The following is a 19109-nucleotide window of genomic DNA, read 5'->3' on the forward strand; positions in this document are numbered from 1 at the left end:
GTGAACAAGTGAAGAAAGCTGTTGGCGACTGCAGCGGGCGTTGTAAAAACTGGAAATGCCTCTTCCTGGGCGAGGCGGCTTAGTGTCCCGATAGCGCCGCTCGCCGTGCACCTCACGCTGCACTGTAGGTACGGGAGGCCGGCTTAAGATTTCACACACAGCGCTGTCATGAAAGATTGAGCATGTGGGAGTCATTGAAATGTATTCATGCTCACCAGTGTCGAGGAAGCACGGGGCCACAGTAATGGTTGTCAAGAGGCGGGTATGCCTCAGTGAGCTGAAGACGACATTTTCTGTCTCACTGGCTGCAGGGATGTTGGAGTTACATAACCCTGCAGGAAGCCACAGACGAGTGTGTCACACGTGAGCCCTAATAAAACGCGTGCATTTAGTACGTGTGCCATGAAGAGCCTCTCGCGTAGTTCAGGCGATTAAATAAAAAGCTTGTTTCCTGCAGAAATACGAGGGGGAACATTGAGTCCACGTGTGTCGAACTAAATCAATACGATGCTGGAGAAGATAGGAAAAAACATGAAATACCTGGAAATGTTAAGAATTTGAAGATATTATTGTAAATTACGCTGAAAGCTCAGACATATTTTGACCTTGAGTTAAATCATAAAAGCCCATGTGAAGTCTGTTCTCATCCAAACGACCACGTTGGGTTTGTATTATAAAGTGTTCTCAGGTAACAACCATCTTATCTGCTCTCTGCAGCGCTCGGGTTCCAGTTTCCTTTCCAGGGAGGCAAATAAAGTGAAAATGGGATGAGTGCATTTCTGCGTTTCTCCAGTTACATTAATGCAGAAAGGAGAAAAGGCAAACACTATGTCAGTGGAGGAAGTGGTCGTGGGGACGCTGGGACACAGGAGACGTCCACCGAGGGAGAGCAGAGGTTTCTTTTTATTCCTTCCACGAGGATAATCACCATCATTTAACAATGTCCGGGCAGACATCCAGTGCGTCTGGTATTTGATGAGACAGAGCGCGGCGCTAACCTGACCTTGATCCGTTTTCAAATAGCCCTTCCTCAGGCTGCAGCTCGGGACGACCCCGGGGGTCCTTGAGATCGTCCGGAGAGTTAAATGAAGACTTTGTGTTTTGCAAATGGAGGAGCAGAGGAAAGTACGCTGACTTGAATATTGAGCCCGCTGCAGGGGGGGGGGGGAGACAATATGATTTTGGTAGCCATGGAAACAAAATTACTTGACCTTGATACTGAAATTACCAAGGATGATGATCAGGTTTTCAGCGGGGGAAGTACGACCCCCTCCTTCCGTTTCCTTGGCGACGGACGTATTTGTCAATTTTCTGACATTTATAAACTAAACTACTTTGAAGCAGTTTGCAGAACTGAAAACTATTCAGGAAACTAGACCCGACTGCCAAGCTCCTATCTAAAATTATATTTCTACTTTTACGACGTCTCTTACTAAGGCAATTCTCTAAAATCTTAACAAGTTAATCGAGGGTGCGAGCTACAGCCCTGTAAGTGCAGATCCAGGGATATGAATCCCATTCATCACCACTAATGGCCTGTGACATCTTTCGGTATTGGTGCCAAACCTTAGAGTGTAAGAGAAAAGCCAATATCTAGTAAAACAGTGACACTTTCCTCCTGTCGCATGCGGTGGAGTCTTATCTCTTCAGATTCCCACCGATAAAGTGAAGAAAACATTAAAGTCCTGACGATCAACTTCAGTATTTTTGCCACTTTTCCACATTTCACTTTATTTACGGCTGCGCTGTCATCGCACCTCAGACATTAAGTATAAAGTCTTCGCCGCCGGCGTCGGGATCTCAGGTGGATTCCTGAATCGTGATGTGATTCCCTTTCCCTTAAAAAACAGACCTGAGTTTAATTGCAGTTCCCTAAGCCAGAGGAACTGCAGTGTGACTCAAACCCAGGACGCCATCAGCCTTTAAAACTTGCTCATTAGAGACGAAAGTGGCAAAGATTTTTTTTCTCAGTGACTACAAGAACACCGAGGGCAGTTTCTGCGAATAAGGGGAATATTTATTTGATTCAATAAATAGAGTGCAATTTGCAGGATTGCATTCGACAGTGAAACTCCGCAGCAAAAACACCCACAGAACCGTGAGATCACGAACAAAGAGCTACACTCTCCTGTCGGTGTTTCCATCCAACTTTAGGAAAGAATTTAAAGGGGCTACAAGAGATTCTGCAGGTGAGGAATCTGAGGGCGAGGGATTCGATAGAAACGTTTTGACAGAAACGTAATGCAGTGACATCATATTAAACACAGTGCAATGTGTGTCACTTATATTCAATTGAACGACGTTGGTTTTAGAACATTTTTAACCGACAGTAACAAAGCAAATTCAGTTTCATTATTATGAAAAAAACACTGACGATAAAATATTCATTGCAGATAAACCAGGTAGCATGAACGCAAAGTTTTCTAACTTCACTCTGCACCGTAGACTCTTTATAAAAGAGCTCTGCACACAAACTATTAAAAGTGACGGTATATCGTAGAAATGTTTGAGGGGAACTCGCTCATGACAAACGGATAAATTCTGTCGTAGCTTCGGAGCATCAACACAGAGAACAGAGAACAGCCCATTCCAAAAACAGGCACTGCATTAGTATTAAAAAAATGAAATCAGATACTAATTAAATATAATGATAGGACGTTAGACCTACATTTTTTTAAATAATTTGTTTTGTAAAACGATTTAGCCTTGCTGTTACAGTCCTTTGCCAGTAGGAGGTGCTGCAGCCCCCTCAGTACCCCCTACTTGTCTTCTGGTCTCAGTTTCTAGTTTGACCAATCATGTTCGAGCAGGATTAGGTGGCCAGCAGGTAAATACCTCGTCACCTCGAATATCGTCATCAGAAGACAGTCGATGTTCTGACGAGACGTACGCGCTAACAACGTGATAAATCCTGGAGAAGGAGAGTTTGTGTTTCTGCTCGGGAAATGAAAGATGCATTTGTCTGCGAGCTTTCAAACATTGATAACAGAATCAACATTGATCAGCCCTCTATTCATATTTGTAAATCCTCCACTGGGATCAAAATCCAAAGCAGGAAAAACCAGACGAACGTCAGCGACAACAATGAAATACTTCTTCGAGCCGCAGGAGATCTCGGCATCTAAAAATCCAACACGGCCCCTTTTTGCTTTTACAAGTCTCGTTGACATCTGTCGGATGTATTTCTCTGCCTTTCCCAATCTCCACTGGTACTCAGGCATTACAGGCGACCATTTTCTGCTAGGGGGTGTGTTAAAGTACAAATGTATTACACCGCTTTTGGCGCCAAGACCCAGGACTCAGCTACACAATATAATCCAAATCAATGCAGAGGCTGCACTGATCCCACTCGCATTGTCACAGTGCAAAATGCAGTGCGGAGAACAAATAGAAAAGGGGCCCGGCCTGCTCTGGGAGTCTAAAAGGGCAAACAGCTGAAACTAAAGCTGTGTCTGAGAGCAGAGCTGCAGTGAGACGATCCCCAGGTGAGAGGGGAACAATATGAAATGCATTTGCTTTCAACAGGAACTGCTGGACACACACTTGACCTGGTAAATATCTGCACTGCGGCCGGGAGGACTTACAGGCTTTAGGCACTGCGTCGGGGGAAGCTTTGTGAATTACAAAATCATCCAATTCTCTGCATATTTCTCAAAAAAGGGGATTTTAAAGAAAACTCCACAGTTTGAAAAAACGTGTGTCACTTTGCTTGATGTCAACAATTAAAACGTCGTAAAAGGAACTGGAGTGAATGATGAATCTATCAATGAGAGAACAACCAGCACTTAAATTCATTACTTTAAATTGAGAGAGTCTGCATCTGACGTTTTTTCACATCGCAGCCGTAATTACCGAGGTGTTGTCATTAGAAACTCTTTCACCGAAAATTAAACGCCAAAGAGAGTGGAAATAAATTACCCCTGTCATCGTTTCTATTGCGTCACCCCGAGTGAACGTATAAGAGGGAAGTGACAGAGGTGAGATTGACATTTTTTTATTTTAAACGGAGCGAGTCGGAGTCGCTGCCTCTTAGAGCAACTTGCGCGCTAAACTTTCCAACTGATGACTCCACTGAAGTGTCGGGGGGGGGGGGGGGGGGGGGGGGGGGGGGGGGGGGGGGACTATTGATTTGTGTTCACCGTCCAAACGGATTGAAATCTTTAATTAGCGCGGCGGGCGTGTGGCCAATGTAAATCAGAACGTCCGACTTGTGATTGTGTCAAGATGTTAATGAAAGACTCGGACATCGGCTCCTGGCGGAAACGGCATTGTCTGTAGTGAAAATAAATCTGATTGCCAAAATTGAATAGGTAGTGTATCTGTGTGTCTGTGTGTATTTGTAATTGCATGTTTGTGTGAGGACATGTCGGCTGGACACACGTTCAAAGGGCTGTTTATTGGTTAGGATTTGGTTTAAAGGTTCAGGTGATTAGTTGTGATGGTTCACGTTTTACGTTATGAACCAGAAACCTCAGGTCGAGTCGGCTTTCCGTCCCCAGAGACAAAATTAAACATGGAGGAGGCAGCGTTCATATTTTTAAGAACTGCAGTTCTGCTTCTCCTTTACTTTTAAGTCTATCTGAAGACTTTCCTGTTTGCCACAGCCCCTTTGTTTTAAGAATATAGGAAAAGATGGTGAATATCCCCTGGACGTTTGAAGGTCTTCGGCACAATTTAACTACCAGTAGATGTGAGCAGGTGCTAGACAAATAAACTTGCCTTGTCTCAAGTTCAGGGAATAAGAAGGATTATGTCACTCACAAAGATGGAAGCATGTGTGTGTGTGTTCCAGGGATTTCTCATGTTGTGGGGACCTTCATTTGAAGACGTGGTTTTAGGGTTAGAATGAGGTTAAGGTAAGGGGCTGGTAAATGCATTATGCCAATGAGTCACCTCATTAAGACAGAGGCAAATTAATGTGTTTGTGTGTTTGTGTGTGAGTAAGAGAGAGGAAGGTAGAGACCAAATTACCATCTAATGCAAATCTACTGCCACTAAAAGCCGAGTCATTGCTCACAGTCGCTATTTCTTTTAAAAAGTTAAAAGCGCAGGAAAACACGATTCGATTCCAGTCTGGAGTTGAACATCATTTCAAATAAATAACGACAGAATCATTTACTCGTCCAGAACTTGCTGCTGCTGCACTGCCAGCGCCGTCCTGGCTGGGTTTCTGTGTTTATCATGTGGGCCCTCTGATTGGCTGAGCTGTCTGAAGGCTGCTGAGTCACATAAGGCTGCTGAGTTATGTGGCAGACTTGTTCCTGCCACATAAATGTGGCAGGAACAAGTCACAGTAGAAAAGCGGCAAAAGATAATAAAGCAAAAAACCGGCGTAGTGACAAAAAAACAGCTTCAGGCTGTGGCGTCTGAACAAAACATCAAAACTACACATGTACAATCTGCGAGCGCTTAGGAGACATATTTAATAAGCAATTAATTCTCACCCGTGTGTTTTTCCTCATAATTAGCCGGAGCATGTTGTAACACCTCAGACTGTGGAGAGTCTTCATGGCCTGCGTGGAGGAGACAAACACACCTGTCGACGAACTGACAAGACACAACTGGCAAATAAACGCCACCCGACACACTATTAAAGCACTTTACAAAACTAAGTGTTGTTTTGACACGAGAACAACCAGACCCCCGCCGCTCGGCCCATTTAATCAAACCCCAAAAACCCTCTGAGGCTTAATAAATGTCCCTGCCAACTTTCATAAGTGGAGGATCAATTATAATTGATTTCACAGTCTGATACATTTATTAAAGTGACATCCATTTATTCATGTGCTTACCTGTGTTGCCATCAGCCCGGTGCCTGCAGTCGCACGGAGAACGAGCTCACTCCCTCATACTTTATTCAAAGTATCACTTTTGGATTTTCCTTACACTGAAATAATTGCCGCACTGCCGAGACGGATTCAATACGTCGGGAGCAACACTTCATTTCTCACACCGGCCAGCCGATGACACATCTTTATATTTTGCCAACTACGCAATATGTACCGATCGGTGTCAGCAGACGGACGGACGAGAGATGAGAGTCTCCCTTAAGAGGAGAATAAATTAGTTACGGTGTGTCACCCCCCCCTGTCACGTCAGGTGACACCGGCCCTGCAGATGAAAGCTGTCACTCAGAGGCAGGAGAGCAGAGATGAGCTCATCTCGCCAATGACGTAGGCAACATGCAGGGATGAGCCATGAGTAAAGGGATTCCTCCGTCCATGTTTGATTCCCTGGAACTTCAACAGGGAATCCAAACCCACGTGTCCATAGGTCTATTAGAGTTTGGATACTTGACCCGGGTTTGGCTCAAAATTGTTGGTTGGGCTGATTATTTTATCCACATCTGTAATCGAGGAAAACAAAAATGACCATGTTTCAAAGTCAAATGTCAAAGTGAGAGTCTCCGCACCTTCTCTGGAGTTTCTCCAGCCAGGCCCCTAGTAGGAACTCCTGAGGTTCTCCTGCTGTATCATCACAAGGGCTCAGTCTGACATTCACCCGAGAATTCACTACAACGTGTGGTTGTGTTTATGAAGTTCTATCACGCGTCGGATGTAAAAAACTAAAAGGAAACAGATATCTCAAGATGAATAAGTTTAGCGATACACATAGAAAATATGAAGATGTCAAGAACTTTTGGAGATAAGCGCCGATGCCACCTGAACGCTCCAGCGATTCCTGTCTTGTTGCGGCGAGTCTCCTTCTCCGTGGATCACGTGTGAAAACCAAACTCCAGAGAAAGTCCAGAACCGTGCGAACAACATTCTTCGTCTCTGAAAACTGTGCACGCAGCCAATCACAAGGCTTCAAACCACACGAGAGTTGAATCCAAATGAATGCCTATTTATAAATTGAATCTTTTTTTCCTCTGGATGCTGTGATGACTCAGTGCTGCAGCATTGCTATTCCCCCTGTCACACAGTGCCCTAATTCAACCTGCCTACAGCCACAGTAACCTACTGGATAACACTACATAACGTTGAGCAGCGGTGGCATAATAAATCCTGCCCCCCCCACAGGCCACGCTCGCCCTTCACGACTTCAGACTGTACGGTGACATTATTCTGCTGATGACAGACTCCACTTCCTTCACGTTCTCCCTGAATCAGAAACCAATTAAACGACGTGTGACATCATTTCCGTGTTGATTACATTCTTTAGCTCCTCCGTGGCGATTGTGTTAGTTTATTGTTTGTACCTGCACATGATTCACGGTGCCGTGTGTGCGACGCTGTCGGAGCAGGACGTGTGACACACTGTGGTTATTTGGCCGCGGTGGCAGCCCTGTTGTCTCGTTGGCTATTTTTATCTTCGTGCACTCTGTCGCCCGTGTGGCTGTGTGTGATGCTAGTGCCTCATGTCATGTGCATCCAGCCAAACACGTGTGGACGTCACAGACTGTGTATGAAGATGGCTCCCTCAAAAAGGATCCTCCTCCTCCTCAAGTGTCTCCATCTCCCCCTGGTGGCTGTCTGCAGCACAGCTCATAAGCCCAGACCCCTCCATGTTAGCAGATGGGACACAGGCCAAACTAAATAAAGTCAAAATACACAGCACTTTCCCAGTCTCGATGACCACTTATTCACCAATGCCCAAGGACACTTCGGCAGAGACAGGGATCAAACCGCCGACCTTCTGGTCAGAGGATGACCACTCTAGCCCCTGAGCCACAGCTGCCCCATTTAATACCATTTTCCCAAAGATGGTTTCGGTCACTGCTGTTTGTTCAGGCGATCCATTCTTTCCAGGAAGTGTGGCTGTAATTAGTTATTTGAAGCTATAAAAGGGGATGAATCATCATGATTGACAGCTGAGACTGACTCGTGATTGGTCAATACCACGCCCCCAACCCCCCCGAGCGCTACCATACGCAGACTTTGGCTCCAGACGACGTCATCGGCATTATTTTGGCTTCATTTCTGGAAAGTGGAGGGAAGTGGAGACACGTCACCCGTCTTTATGAAAAGTCTGGTGCTTGTTCTCACTGGTGCCAGTGATGTAACTTCACCAGGAGAGTAATAGTTCCCTTTCTTTCCTCGAAAAAATACTCTACATAAATTCTCGGAAGTAGAGAGAAGACTGTGAGTGTGTCATGATGGATTTTCAATACTGGAAACTGAATTTGAATCAGGTCTGCTGCACAAACACTGGCTTTAATTATAGATTAAAAACATAAAAAGACAACAAGTTGAAGAAAAAGCATCATGAAAATCTGAAATATCATGATTCTCTCCATTATATCTCGTATAACATTTGTCCTAAGATTAATTTCTGTTGCTAGGAGGAACCATCTGCTCCACAGTTAGTCACAACATACAGTGTGATTGCTTGATACATAAACAGTGAAGCAAATTCAAATCAGAAATGTCTGTGCCGGGTGGAAAACTGGGATTTCTCATTATCAACAAGTGCACGAGTCGAGGCTCCACTGATTTTCAGCTCAGTGTTTCTTTTTCCTCGCACTCGACAGAGTATTTCTCTTTCTCTCCGTTATATTTTCTCTTCCCCTGCATCCACAAACAGAGCACACACGACACCTGTGAAGCAGATGGCCGTTTCTCCCGGAGATTCTCTGACCTTTAAAAGCAGACCTGTGAGTGGAAGGACTCTGGTTTGAATTCAGAAGCAGATTGGAAAGTGATTTATTTTTCAAAATCGTCTCTCTCCAGGTGCGATGAGCCTCGAAAAGCCACGGGAGCATCTTCGAATCTTATCATCACGTGCACCAGATTACAAAAAAAACGTTAAAATAAAAACGATTTGATAAAATAAACAGCTAAACGATGCATTTAAAAAGTGCCTCGTCAGCATTCTGCTGATCGGGCGTCTCATTCAGCAGAACAAAGACGCCACATTACTCGGTTAATGTCGGGAAAGGATCGTGGTGGAGGCCAAAGAATTATGGTTAGGCAACACTACTTGGTTGAGGGAGGCGGAAAATGTGTGGTTATGGTTGAAAGTAAACCACCGTTGAGGACTGGTAGGAGACAGGATATCCAACCGTCCACCACAGCAGAGCAATCGACTCCAAGGAGAAGAACATGCCTCACACAACCGGCCCCATCTTTTCATGTCTGTTTTCCAATGCACGGAGTGAAGGTTGATCTCCACAGGAAGACGCTCGAATCACACAAACCTCTTTTCATATACTACCTTCCTACTTTCTCGGGAACACATCATTATGTTAACTACAGCTGTCAGGGGAGAACCCATTAAACTGTGGTGTGGATCTGGATCGACGGGCGGAGCCAGGATGTTTAACATGACATGAGAAGGTGATTTCTGATGTTTTCATCCATTTCCCAGGGAACAATTAATGGATCTCGATGATTATTTAAGGGACTGAGATCTATGAGTGGGTGAAATATACAGTAGTGTGGCTTGATTGCAATTAAGGGACAGTTGATCCAGAAGTTATGCGCTCTAGTGATATTCTATTTAAACATGACTTTACTTTAAGGCTTTGCTGCCGAGCAAAAGAGAAATAGTTGCTGCTTTGTCGTCCAGATCGAACAATTAACTTCACACAACCACAAGGTCAGGAAAAACGTAGAAGGCCAATTCAGCAAACAGTCTTTTGTGAGGACATTTGTCAGATAACATTAGATTAAGCAGGACAAACGACTTGCTGTGGACTGACCACACTGCTGGCCCCCTGCTCCATACGTATGGATCAGTAGTGACATCACAGTTAAACCAAAAACCATCAGCAAAGTTCATGAAATCAGGGTCTCGCAGGTTCTGTCTATGAGCCGCTCGGCCCAGTGAGATTACTGGTGTGGGACGTCGAAGCCGCTCTGTGGATTAGAGCCGGACCGAGGTCGGTGCCTCCGACCTTTTCACTGGAACTACAGCTCATAACAAACAGACTGTATTTACATGGGAGCCGTGAGTGGGCGGCCGGCTCCAGAAAGATCTGAGCCAGATGCAAACGCTGCTGAGCCTCCAGACACAAACGAGACGAGTCACCAAAGAACGAGAACCAGTAAATTTGCAGTAAATGTTTCTTCCTTGTTGTTTCTAATAATACCTTGTTGACCTATATTAATGGAAAGCGCCTCAGAGCTCTGAATTACCACAACAAAACCCGAGACCTTGCTCTGAGTAATAAGCCCTTGACATTGTTGAATAGTTAAAAAATTCAAATGCAACTTTCGCGAGAGACAGCGACGAAGTGAAGTCTTGATGTTGTTGTGTTGCTGAAGGCAGAAGAGAGCAGCATCATGTTTTATTCAGTCTCCATGCGTGAACCTCACAGACTGGATCCCTTGAAGTGACCTGCAGCGCGACTGGAAAGCTCTGTCTTTGGGCTCCATCCTTTGGTCAATATGCATAACTGCATCAACAAACATGCTTGTTGGGGTTCTGCATCATATCCAGTGTGAATAGCATCTGCTTCACGGCTCCTACTCCTCCTGTATTTTGTATTTTGTCACTTCCACAAATAAGACGAATGATATCCTCCACGTAATGAAACGTTTCTCTATGCAAAACAAACCTCAGACTCTTATACAAGCGTACTTGGTCCCTCAGACAATCCACTCCGACACATTAACCGACCATTCCTGCAGCCGCTGAACAGCCGACAAGAAGTAATCTGCAAACCATACAATATTGCGGCCGATTAGATCTCGCACATCACTCCGAGGGACTTTTCATTTTCCAAATGAGTTATCCCGCCTGCACAAATGATGTAGCCGCATGACATCAAGTGTTAAATAAGCTTTGGACCAAGGGCTATCCATTCTACTTTGGGGCTGCACTGTAATGTCTGCTCCACCATAAAAAAAAAAAACCTATTTTCTATCCAATGCAGGTAAACGATCTCCAGGGATATTCATGTGCTCATTTAACTTTCTAATAGAGGATTTTAAAGACATGCAGATGGTTTCTCACAAACACCAGATAGGACTCCTCAAGTGCATCCTGGCATAAGAACAGTTGAGCCTAAAAAATGCATGAGAAATGTGACGGTGGGTGGATGTGTGCTTTCCAGGGAGGAAATTGCATTTTAGATTTTCTTTTCTTTTTGCAGATGGTGCAGGTATGATGTCACACACACACTGTAGATATAGGCTTGTGTTTAATTGTACATCTGATTATTGATGCCATCTGTCAGGTAGAAGATGCAATTATAATTCAAACAATTGAGCTTCACGTGTTTAACAGTGTTTGCGTCAAATTTCTGCAGCTGCAAATGTTACTCGTTCTGACAAAGAGAAACTCAAAACCCCTCCAGAACGTCAGCTCGTCCTGGGAGCACAGTGGGAGAGTCTTACTCGTGCTTATACCGTAAACCCAGACAGAGCTGTCAGATGAGCAGAGCAGTAACTGACTGGCTTTATGCACGTGTGTCACTGAGGTGGGAAGAGAACAATACCTGCTTTATACAAATATACAGAAATGCAACGGCAAAACTGCATTTGCCTCGTAAATCGGACGCGGCTGGTATTTTACTGCTCAATACAAAAAAAAAAAACATTATCATCCAACATAACAATATATTGACAACATTACAGCACGGCGGAGAAATAAAGATAAAGCATCTGTGCGAGGCAAATTAGAGAGTGAGAGGGAACGTGTGCATTATTTGTTCATCAATCACGGACAAATTGTAATGAGAATCCTCTGCGAGACGCTGCTTCTAAATATGATATACTGTATGATCCCCTGCAGGTTCCACACCCAGGTGCATCATCAGAGATCGATTTCCACAACTCAAACAGTGCAAAGTGTTGCCAAAGAGAGAAGCAGCTCAACCCTCCTCAGTGCTGCTCACAGGCTCAAAGCCCGGCGCTCTGGGTGTTGTCGTTTCTCAATGATTCGAGCAGAGCAGAGACTTCTGGAACAAATGGTGGCACATCGCTTTTCCCCCGTGGACGACTTTAGAGGCTCTTTTATTTAGTTGCCTCTGAGCTATTTTGGCTTCATCAGAAGGGGCCAGTTAGTTTGAGCTGAATGTCATGCCTCAGCATTGCAGTCCCTCTTCATGCAGCAGGGGCTGCAGCACTGTGATGTGTGTGCAGGTGCTGCATTGTTGCACCAAAAGAAAAGCAGTCAGAACTATAGGAGTTTGCACAATCGTGTTGACAAGTCGTCCTTGTGATCAGACGGCGCCGAGGCTCCGTGACTCAGCCATTTGTCTTTTTTTGACACACAGCTGCTGTTTGCCTCGGAACTTAAAATGAATACTTCACGAGCTTTTGGTTTTTTAACGATCTGTGCAAAATTCAAGTTTCCCACAGCTTATGCACTTAGAGCGAAAGACTAAATTGTTCATTTTATGTAGAATAATGTGAGTGGGAATATTATCTAAACCAAACTTCTCAGAGCGGATACAGGGACTGGCTTCTAGAGCTACAACTGATTCATGCTGCCTTCACCAACAAAGTAAAAGCAGTAACTACCCATATACGTCCATGCATCCTTTACGCTGACGTTGGCCGAGAGTTCAACGCACCGCAAAAAGTCACAACAAATGCTGAAAATTGCGAAAATGATGATGACAATCTTTTCCAGGGGATAAAAAAAGTGATGAACCTGGCTGTGGTTCAATGCTTTGAGCTCTCTTGTCCACCGTGGACATGGTTGTTAAGCAATACATCCACTAGAGGGCTTCTCGGAGTCGAGATTTTGTGACAAAAACAAGCGTGACAGTGGGAGGAGGTTGTGTATCGCTTAAGAAAGTGGTGTTGCAAATGGCAGTTAGTTAAAAAGTTTGACTTTTATTGAAATTTCTTCCTTATGTCCGATATGTTCGTGTCGCTGCCCCCCTGTGATTTCCGGTGGTACTGCTTCATTTTAACCATATCCATAAGGGTTAGGGTTATTTCAGGAGACGTGCACGAAGTGAGTGGACAGAAGGGATTGAGCATAAAAGAGATTTATTCAAAAGGGATGGATGATATTCCTTCAAACCATATATATTATACACACACACACACACATATATAACTATAAGGAATTTGAACGTCATTTGTCAGTGACAGTAATTTTGAATTCCACTTGGGGTTGGTCTCTTACACTCAGTTATTTGATTGCACCTTTTAATTGTACAGTAACACTAGATTGATTGTGAGAAACAGCAGTCGCACACTCCCCCCCCCCCCCCCCCCCCTCCCCCCTCCCAACACATAAAACCACACACACATTCACACCATCCCCTCAAAACCCACAATCAAATCTCACTCAACATCTGCAAAACATTCCCAGCAGGCCCCAGAATGTACGTTAGCCTGGGGAAATCTATAAGACGGGCTCACCTCACTAGTTCGGTTCTAAACTTTTCAGCGTGTCGTTTTCTGAGGTGGCAACAAAGAAGCCGGTTCCACTTTAATTCCTCCGCCAACCGTAAATCATCCACGGTTCATTACGACAGTTCCGGCCACGGTCCACCACATTACTCTTTGGGGGGAAAACATTTGCACTTTGCACGTCCAGAGACACCAAATCCTAAAAATGACAATTGGGTTCCATTAAGTTTGTGTCTCCTCAGCACCTCAGTTGATGCAATCATCGCATTAATCACGGCTGGTTAGTGTGGAAGAGTGAGGGAATGATTGTGGGGTTTGTTGTGTTATTCTCAGAGGCAGACACACACACACACACTGTATCATCTTGGTTTTTACGGTTGTTTCGTTACCTGAGTGTAGAAAATGCACCCGACGCCTATTTCTTCAGGCCGATATTGAATCACTCTTGATTGTTAAAGAAACGAGTGCAAACGACGAGACAGAACCAGGTGAAGCTTGTACACTGAGCTCCTGTTGTCAGAGTCAAACATGAGCCTCGTATACGAAATCCATCTGTGCCAGATTTCATGCAGTTCAGCCCGAGGGAGGGGGGGGGGGGGGGGGGGGGGGGAGTGTAGGGATGGTTCAAGAAGGTATTACGTCACGTACCATAAACCAGGATGTTATACAATCCTGAAACCTAATTCAGGCGCCCGAGTGTTAATACCATCATGTAAAAAAACCACCGTAATGACTCTAACCCGACGACTTTTTCCTTCAAACTCTGTAAACATCCATCCGTATCGATGCATCCCACCATTTTCAGCAACGATAAACTGCACCATTAATTCATGACAGCGAGCCAATAAATTGCAGACGGGGGCCGATCATGAAGCGTAAAAGGCCACAACTCCTTAACTCGCTTCGTCCATTTTTCACAAAAACCTGACAGATATTTTTTAAGGATGATACCAACTGCAGAGAGCTGGGATTTGACTCCCATTCATTTTCTTTTAGTGGGTAACAAGAGGACACATCGGCGAACGGGTTATTCTGGTGGGGATGGAAATTTGGATGCGTCACGGCCGATCCCACCAGGGATCCGTCATATTGTCAATAAGTATAAAAACACGATCGCATTATTTGTGCTCCTGTAATAAAACTACAGTCGCACGCAGAGCTTCGACTCATCCAGAGAACTGCACTGAGATCTATGTTGATTTATCCGACCACATGGGAGACATTTGTGGCGCCTGACGGCTTCGCCACATTCAGTCTTTGCTTAACCAACAAGCCAAACAAAGCCATTTCCACATTCCCGCCGTAAATCAGGTTTACAAATGCATGAAATGTCACAACATTAATATTCAGTACTTTGTTTGGGGGCAAAACTAGAGGAGGTGGACGTGACCTTGCAGCGAGCATCCAACGCCTTCCTATTGCAATTCAGTGGTTTGTGCTCTGCACCAATGAAAGTATGGGGCGGCAAACCATCCAAATCCATCAGGATGAACTGTTACGAGTCGCCCCACTTGTCTATGGGCGAGGCAGACAGGAAGTAGTATGTATTCATCCCAGAGGGGAAGCGGGTCGCTGAAGATTTCGGCCCATAAAAGAGAAAAAGGGAGCAGATTGTTTATTTGCTTAACCTCTGGAACCTCTGCAGTTACTCCCCCCTTCTCCACAGAGCGGATTACTTTTGTTTTAATCCAGCTCAGGACGCCCGCGCACAGCACGCGATGGTCCTTTGTCATCGCAGCGGACCAGGTATCGACACGCGGGGCCCCTGTTTACCTCTGTGGGGCGGAGGGATTAGGAGCACAAGCTTTGATGTCAGATTCACAGACAGTAGTGGAGCGGAGCTAAAGCCTCGCAGGGTTATTACCACCACCATCCAAGGCCGTGTCTTTAAAAAAACTAAATATAATCACGTTCAATTTTTTACATTTCATTCATTTCTGTTCCTCTGCTCGTTTGTACTGCAGGGGGAACTTTGAAATCATCTCTGGTGCGTTGACAAAAGTCCACGAGGAGCTTTTATGTGGAGAAATGTTCACTCCCCCCCCCCCCCCCCCCCCACCCCCCCGCTAAACAGCTAAAAGTAATACTGCTGTCTCATTCAATATTTGCACTTCAGTTAACACTGTTCCATTATTTATATTCCGCTGCTGCAGTCAGATTTAATCTGTCTATTGTCTTTATAATTGCTTAGAGGAAATTCAAAAGGGTGTGTTCATTGCTTTATGTTGTTATTAGGTTTTTTTTTACAGCGGTATACCACCACTGAGGGTCAGTGTTTTTTTGATTATCTCTTTATTTCCCTTCTGGCCCACAGCGGCGGCGGCAGCAGCCGTCCTCCGCAGCTCTCGGCATCCGGGCGTCGGGTAAACACGGCCGGTGTGTTTCCCCATTGACATAATCAGGTTGAGTGGTGCTGATGCAGTGACATTTGCAGTAATGGGAGACTGATAATCCTCACACAATTGCCTCTCCACTTTTTGCACTATAGAGGGAAGCCGTGGGGGGAACACGCTGTGCTTCTGCAGAAAGTCGGCGGCTTTTCCGAGTGACCGTGAACATGAGCCTAGCCCTCACTCTTTAACTCTTATTACCCTGTGGAAAATGGGAGTTGAGCAGGATCAAACCGTCTGTGCTGACTGGGTGGGGGGGTGGGGGGGGGGGAGTGGAAGGCGGAAATAAAAGCAGCAAGAGCTCTCTCAAGTGGCAAGAGAGGAAACTTCTCTAGAAGCTTTTTTTTTAAATCCTCTTGGCTTTTTTTATCGTTCAGGCAAATAAATTACTGCGAGGGGTGTTGAGAAAAAGGCAATTAAAACCTTAGACAGTGTGGTTTTTCCAGATCAGATTTTTTCCTTCTCACGGCTAAATTAAGTGTCAGGACGGCCACAGAATCGAGAGCTGCAGCGGGGGGGGGGGGGGGGGGGGGGGGGGGGGGGGGGGGGGGGGGGGGGGGGAATTGTCTCACCACAGCTGGGAACTTATTCGGCAATTTCTATTTTCACAATTTCACCATCCATGAAATTCAACACACAATGGAAGAGGTGGGTGTTGATTACAAAGGGAATAACGTGTGCTGAAATGAGTCATTTGGTTCATTAGCGGAAAGCAGTTGTAATAATCAGTGTGTATTTTCTCAAATGTGAGTCTGTGATGATTTTATTATCCTTCGTTTACACCCGCACATGAATGTTGATGTTCTGATCTGTTCAATAGCCGATGTGTAAACGCTGTTAACGTTTGCTTGTGCTGTTGCGTCGATGAAATTCACCACAACACCAGGACGACTCGGTCCTTCATCCAACTTGCATGATGAAAATTTAAGGAAATTCAGAAATGGAAAAAGGGAAACGGAGACTGCTCGCCTTCAAAGTAAAAGTTTCAGAATGTGCATTGCAGTGGCTCCAGGGGTTAAGGAGAGTTAAATCCCCCAAAAATAAACAAATAACCTAACTAGTGAATATAATAACTGCTTTATAGTTATATTTCTGCCTCTTTTCCAATATTGTGAGTGAACAAACACTGTAAAGACGTCACCTCAAGCTCTGGGATTTTCGGCAACTCATTAAAAAAAAAAATATATATATATATACATTTCCCTGTTACAGTGTGACATTGCCACCTCATTAGCCGTTTTATTTGGGGGAGACTTCTTTGACTTCCTTCTAATCAGTTTGCTTCATTGTGAAATCTCCAGTCGCACTGTACACCTCTGCGTTCGGCAGCTTTTATCACGGAGGGATCTCTGACTTCAGACGGACCGCTGCCTGACTCACGCTTCAAAAGACTTTCCCTTTGCCTCACATCTTACGCTGAATAAATCTTTTACCTCTCTTCGGGAAAAGTGTCTGCATTGTCAGCACATGACGGCGTCACGCTAACACTACGATAAGATCTCTGTCAGCGGCCACTAGTTAAAGCGGAGAAGGTGTTAAGTGTCTAATTAATACCTGCATGCCTTCATTTTTTTTAATTGCTTCGACCTTATAACTTTAAACTTACACGATGTCGAATAAAAATACTAAACCAGGAACTTGAACTAAATAGGAACTGAATGAAAACATCTGTAAACGACTGGGATAATACCAGAATACCAAATGAATCCACATCATCTCAGCTACACATTGTGTTTAGATGGGTTTCTAGTGGCAGAGAAATAAAAGCTCCCCTAAATAAGATCCATGAACCATTAACTCCACCAAGGAGGTTATGTTTTCACCTCTGTTTGTTTGCAGGATTACACAAAAACAAGGAAACGGATTTACTTGGTGGAAGGATGTGATATGGATCAGGGAACATTTTGCACAGGAATTATTTTTTACATTTTCTTTAACATTGAGATATAGGAACATTTTTCAACAGATCTTGGATCTTGATTTAAAAAAAGGCATATTTAGGGACTGATATCTAGGAGTATTGTGCGAGTTGGTGCAGCTTGAGAGGACTGATGGGCCTTGGTGGAAGTACGCGCTCTATTCAGTGCCACGGTTCCCATGGAAATCAGTCCAAAATGTCCAAAAAAGCCCAATCCTGCAATGTGAAAGATGGTGAAAACAAACCCGCTAAGCAGACAGGGGTAAAACCATGAACCTCCATTTTTAAATCCTCCAAACAGACCAGAAATCCCAGTTTATAACATCAACAACGACCCTTTCAGCATCACATTGGCCTCGGTCTTTTCTCAAACCCTGCCCCACCCTGAGCTCCCTCTTGTTCCAGATCATCGCTGCCAATAATTGGAAACAACTGGGGGAAGAAAAAAAAAAAAAAAGCCTGTGAAACTGGAACCATTTTCCTTTCTGTGCCTCTTACAGTTTCTTTTCATAGCAGTGAGAGCTGCGACAGTAAACCACAGTGTTTCCACGTTTACCCCGATCAAACCCACTCTGTATTCACATCACTTACTGTGTGCGCCGCTATCAGGTTCCCATCACGGCGATATCTGTTGTTACCCTCGTCTGTTATCTACCGTTTGATACGAGCAGCGGCACCTCTCGCTGTGGAGACCCCCGAAGAGACACCGCTCTTCATTTCAACACTGTAACTTAACCATTTGGTGGATGAATAGATTCCCCTTCTTATTATTCAGGGATGTTACACACGATAAAATTCAAATTTACAGAAACATCCATCCCCCCCGTCCATTATTGTAAGTGCTCTGTATTTATGTGGCACTTTTTCTAGTCTTGATGATTGTTTTGCCATTCACCCATTCACACACACATTCATACAGTGCACCTGTGTGCAGCACTTTATCATGCACAGCTGTCAGGCTCGCAGAATGGAGGAAAATGGGGAATGGGGTGAGATGGGGATCAAACAGCCGACCTTCTGGTTAGTGGCTAACCCGCTCTTCCTCCACAGCCATCCCCCCGTTTTTGGATTATCTATGCTGTGTATTCTTGGAGGGTCGTGGGGGGACTGGAGCAAAAACCCAGCGTGCATTGGGCGAGGGGCGGGGTACAATCTGGACATGAAGCCAGGTAGGTTCAACATATAGAGATTTAGAGTCTCAAATGAACCTAATCCCAATCTGCATGCTTTTGGATTACAGGAGGAAGATGAGTTACGCAGAGAACAACAATACAAACATGGGGGAGACATGCAAACTCCACACGGAAAGACCCCAGAGACAATACAATCACTAATGTTTGTTCCAGCTCTACCAAACAAATCCTGTTTACATACTCATCTTAAAACCATAATGTGTTCCTAATTAATGCAACTAATTTTAAACAACAGCAGGTCTGGATTAACAAAATATGTTAAATCTAAAATGTGCATAAAAAAAGAAAACACGTACAAGCGTGAATCTAGAGATGCAATGAAGAGATTTTTTCTCTTGTATAAAAACCAACA

Source organism: Hippoglossus hippoglossus, chromosome 13 (genome assembly GCF_009819705.1).
Source record: "Hippoglossus hippoglossus isolate fHipHip1 chromosome 13, fHipHip1.pri, whole genome shotgun sequence".
Lineage (NCBI taxonomy): Eukaryota > Metazoa > Chordata > Actinopteri > Pleuronectiformes > Pleuronectidae > Hippoglossus > Hippoglossus hippoglossus.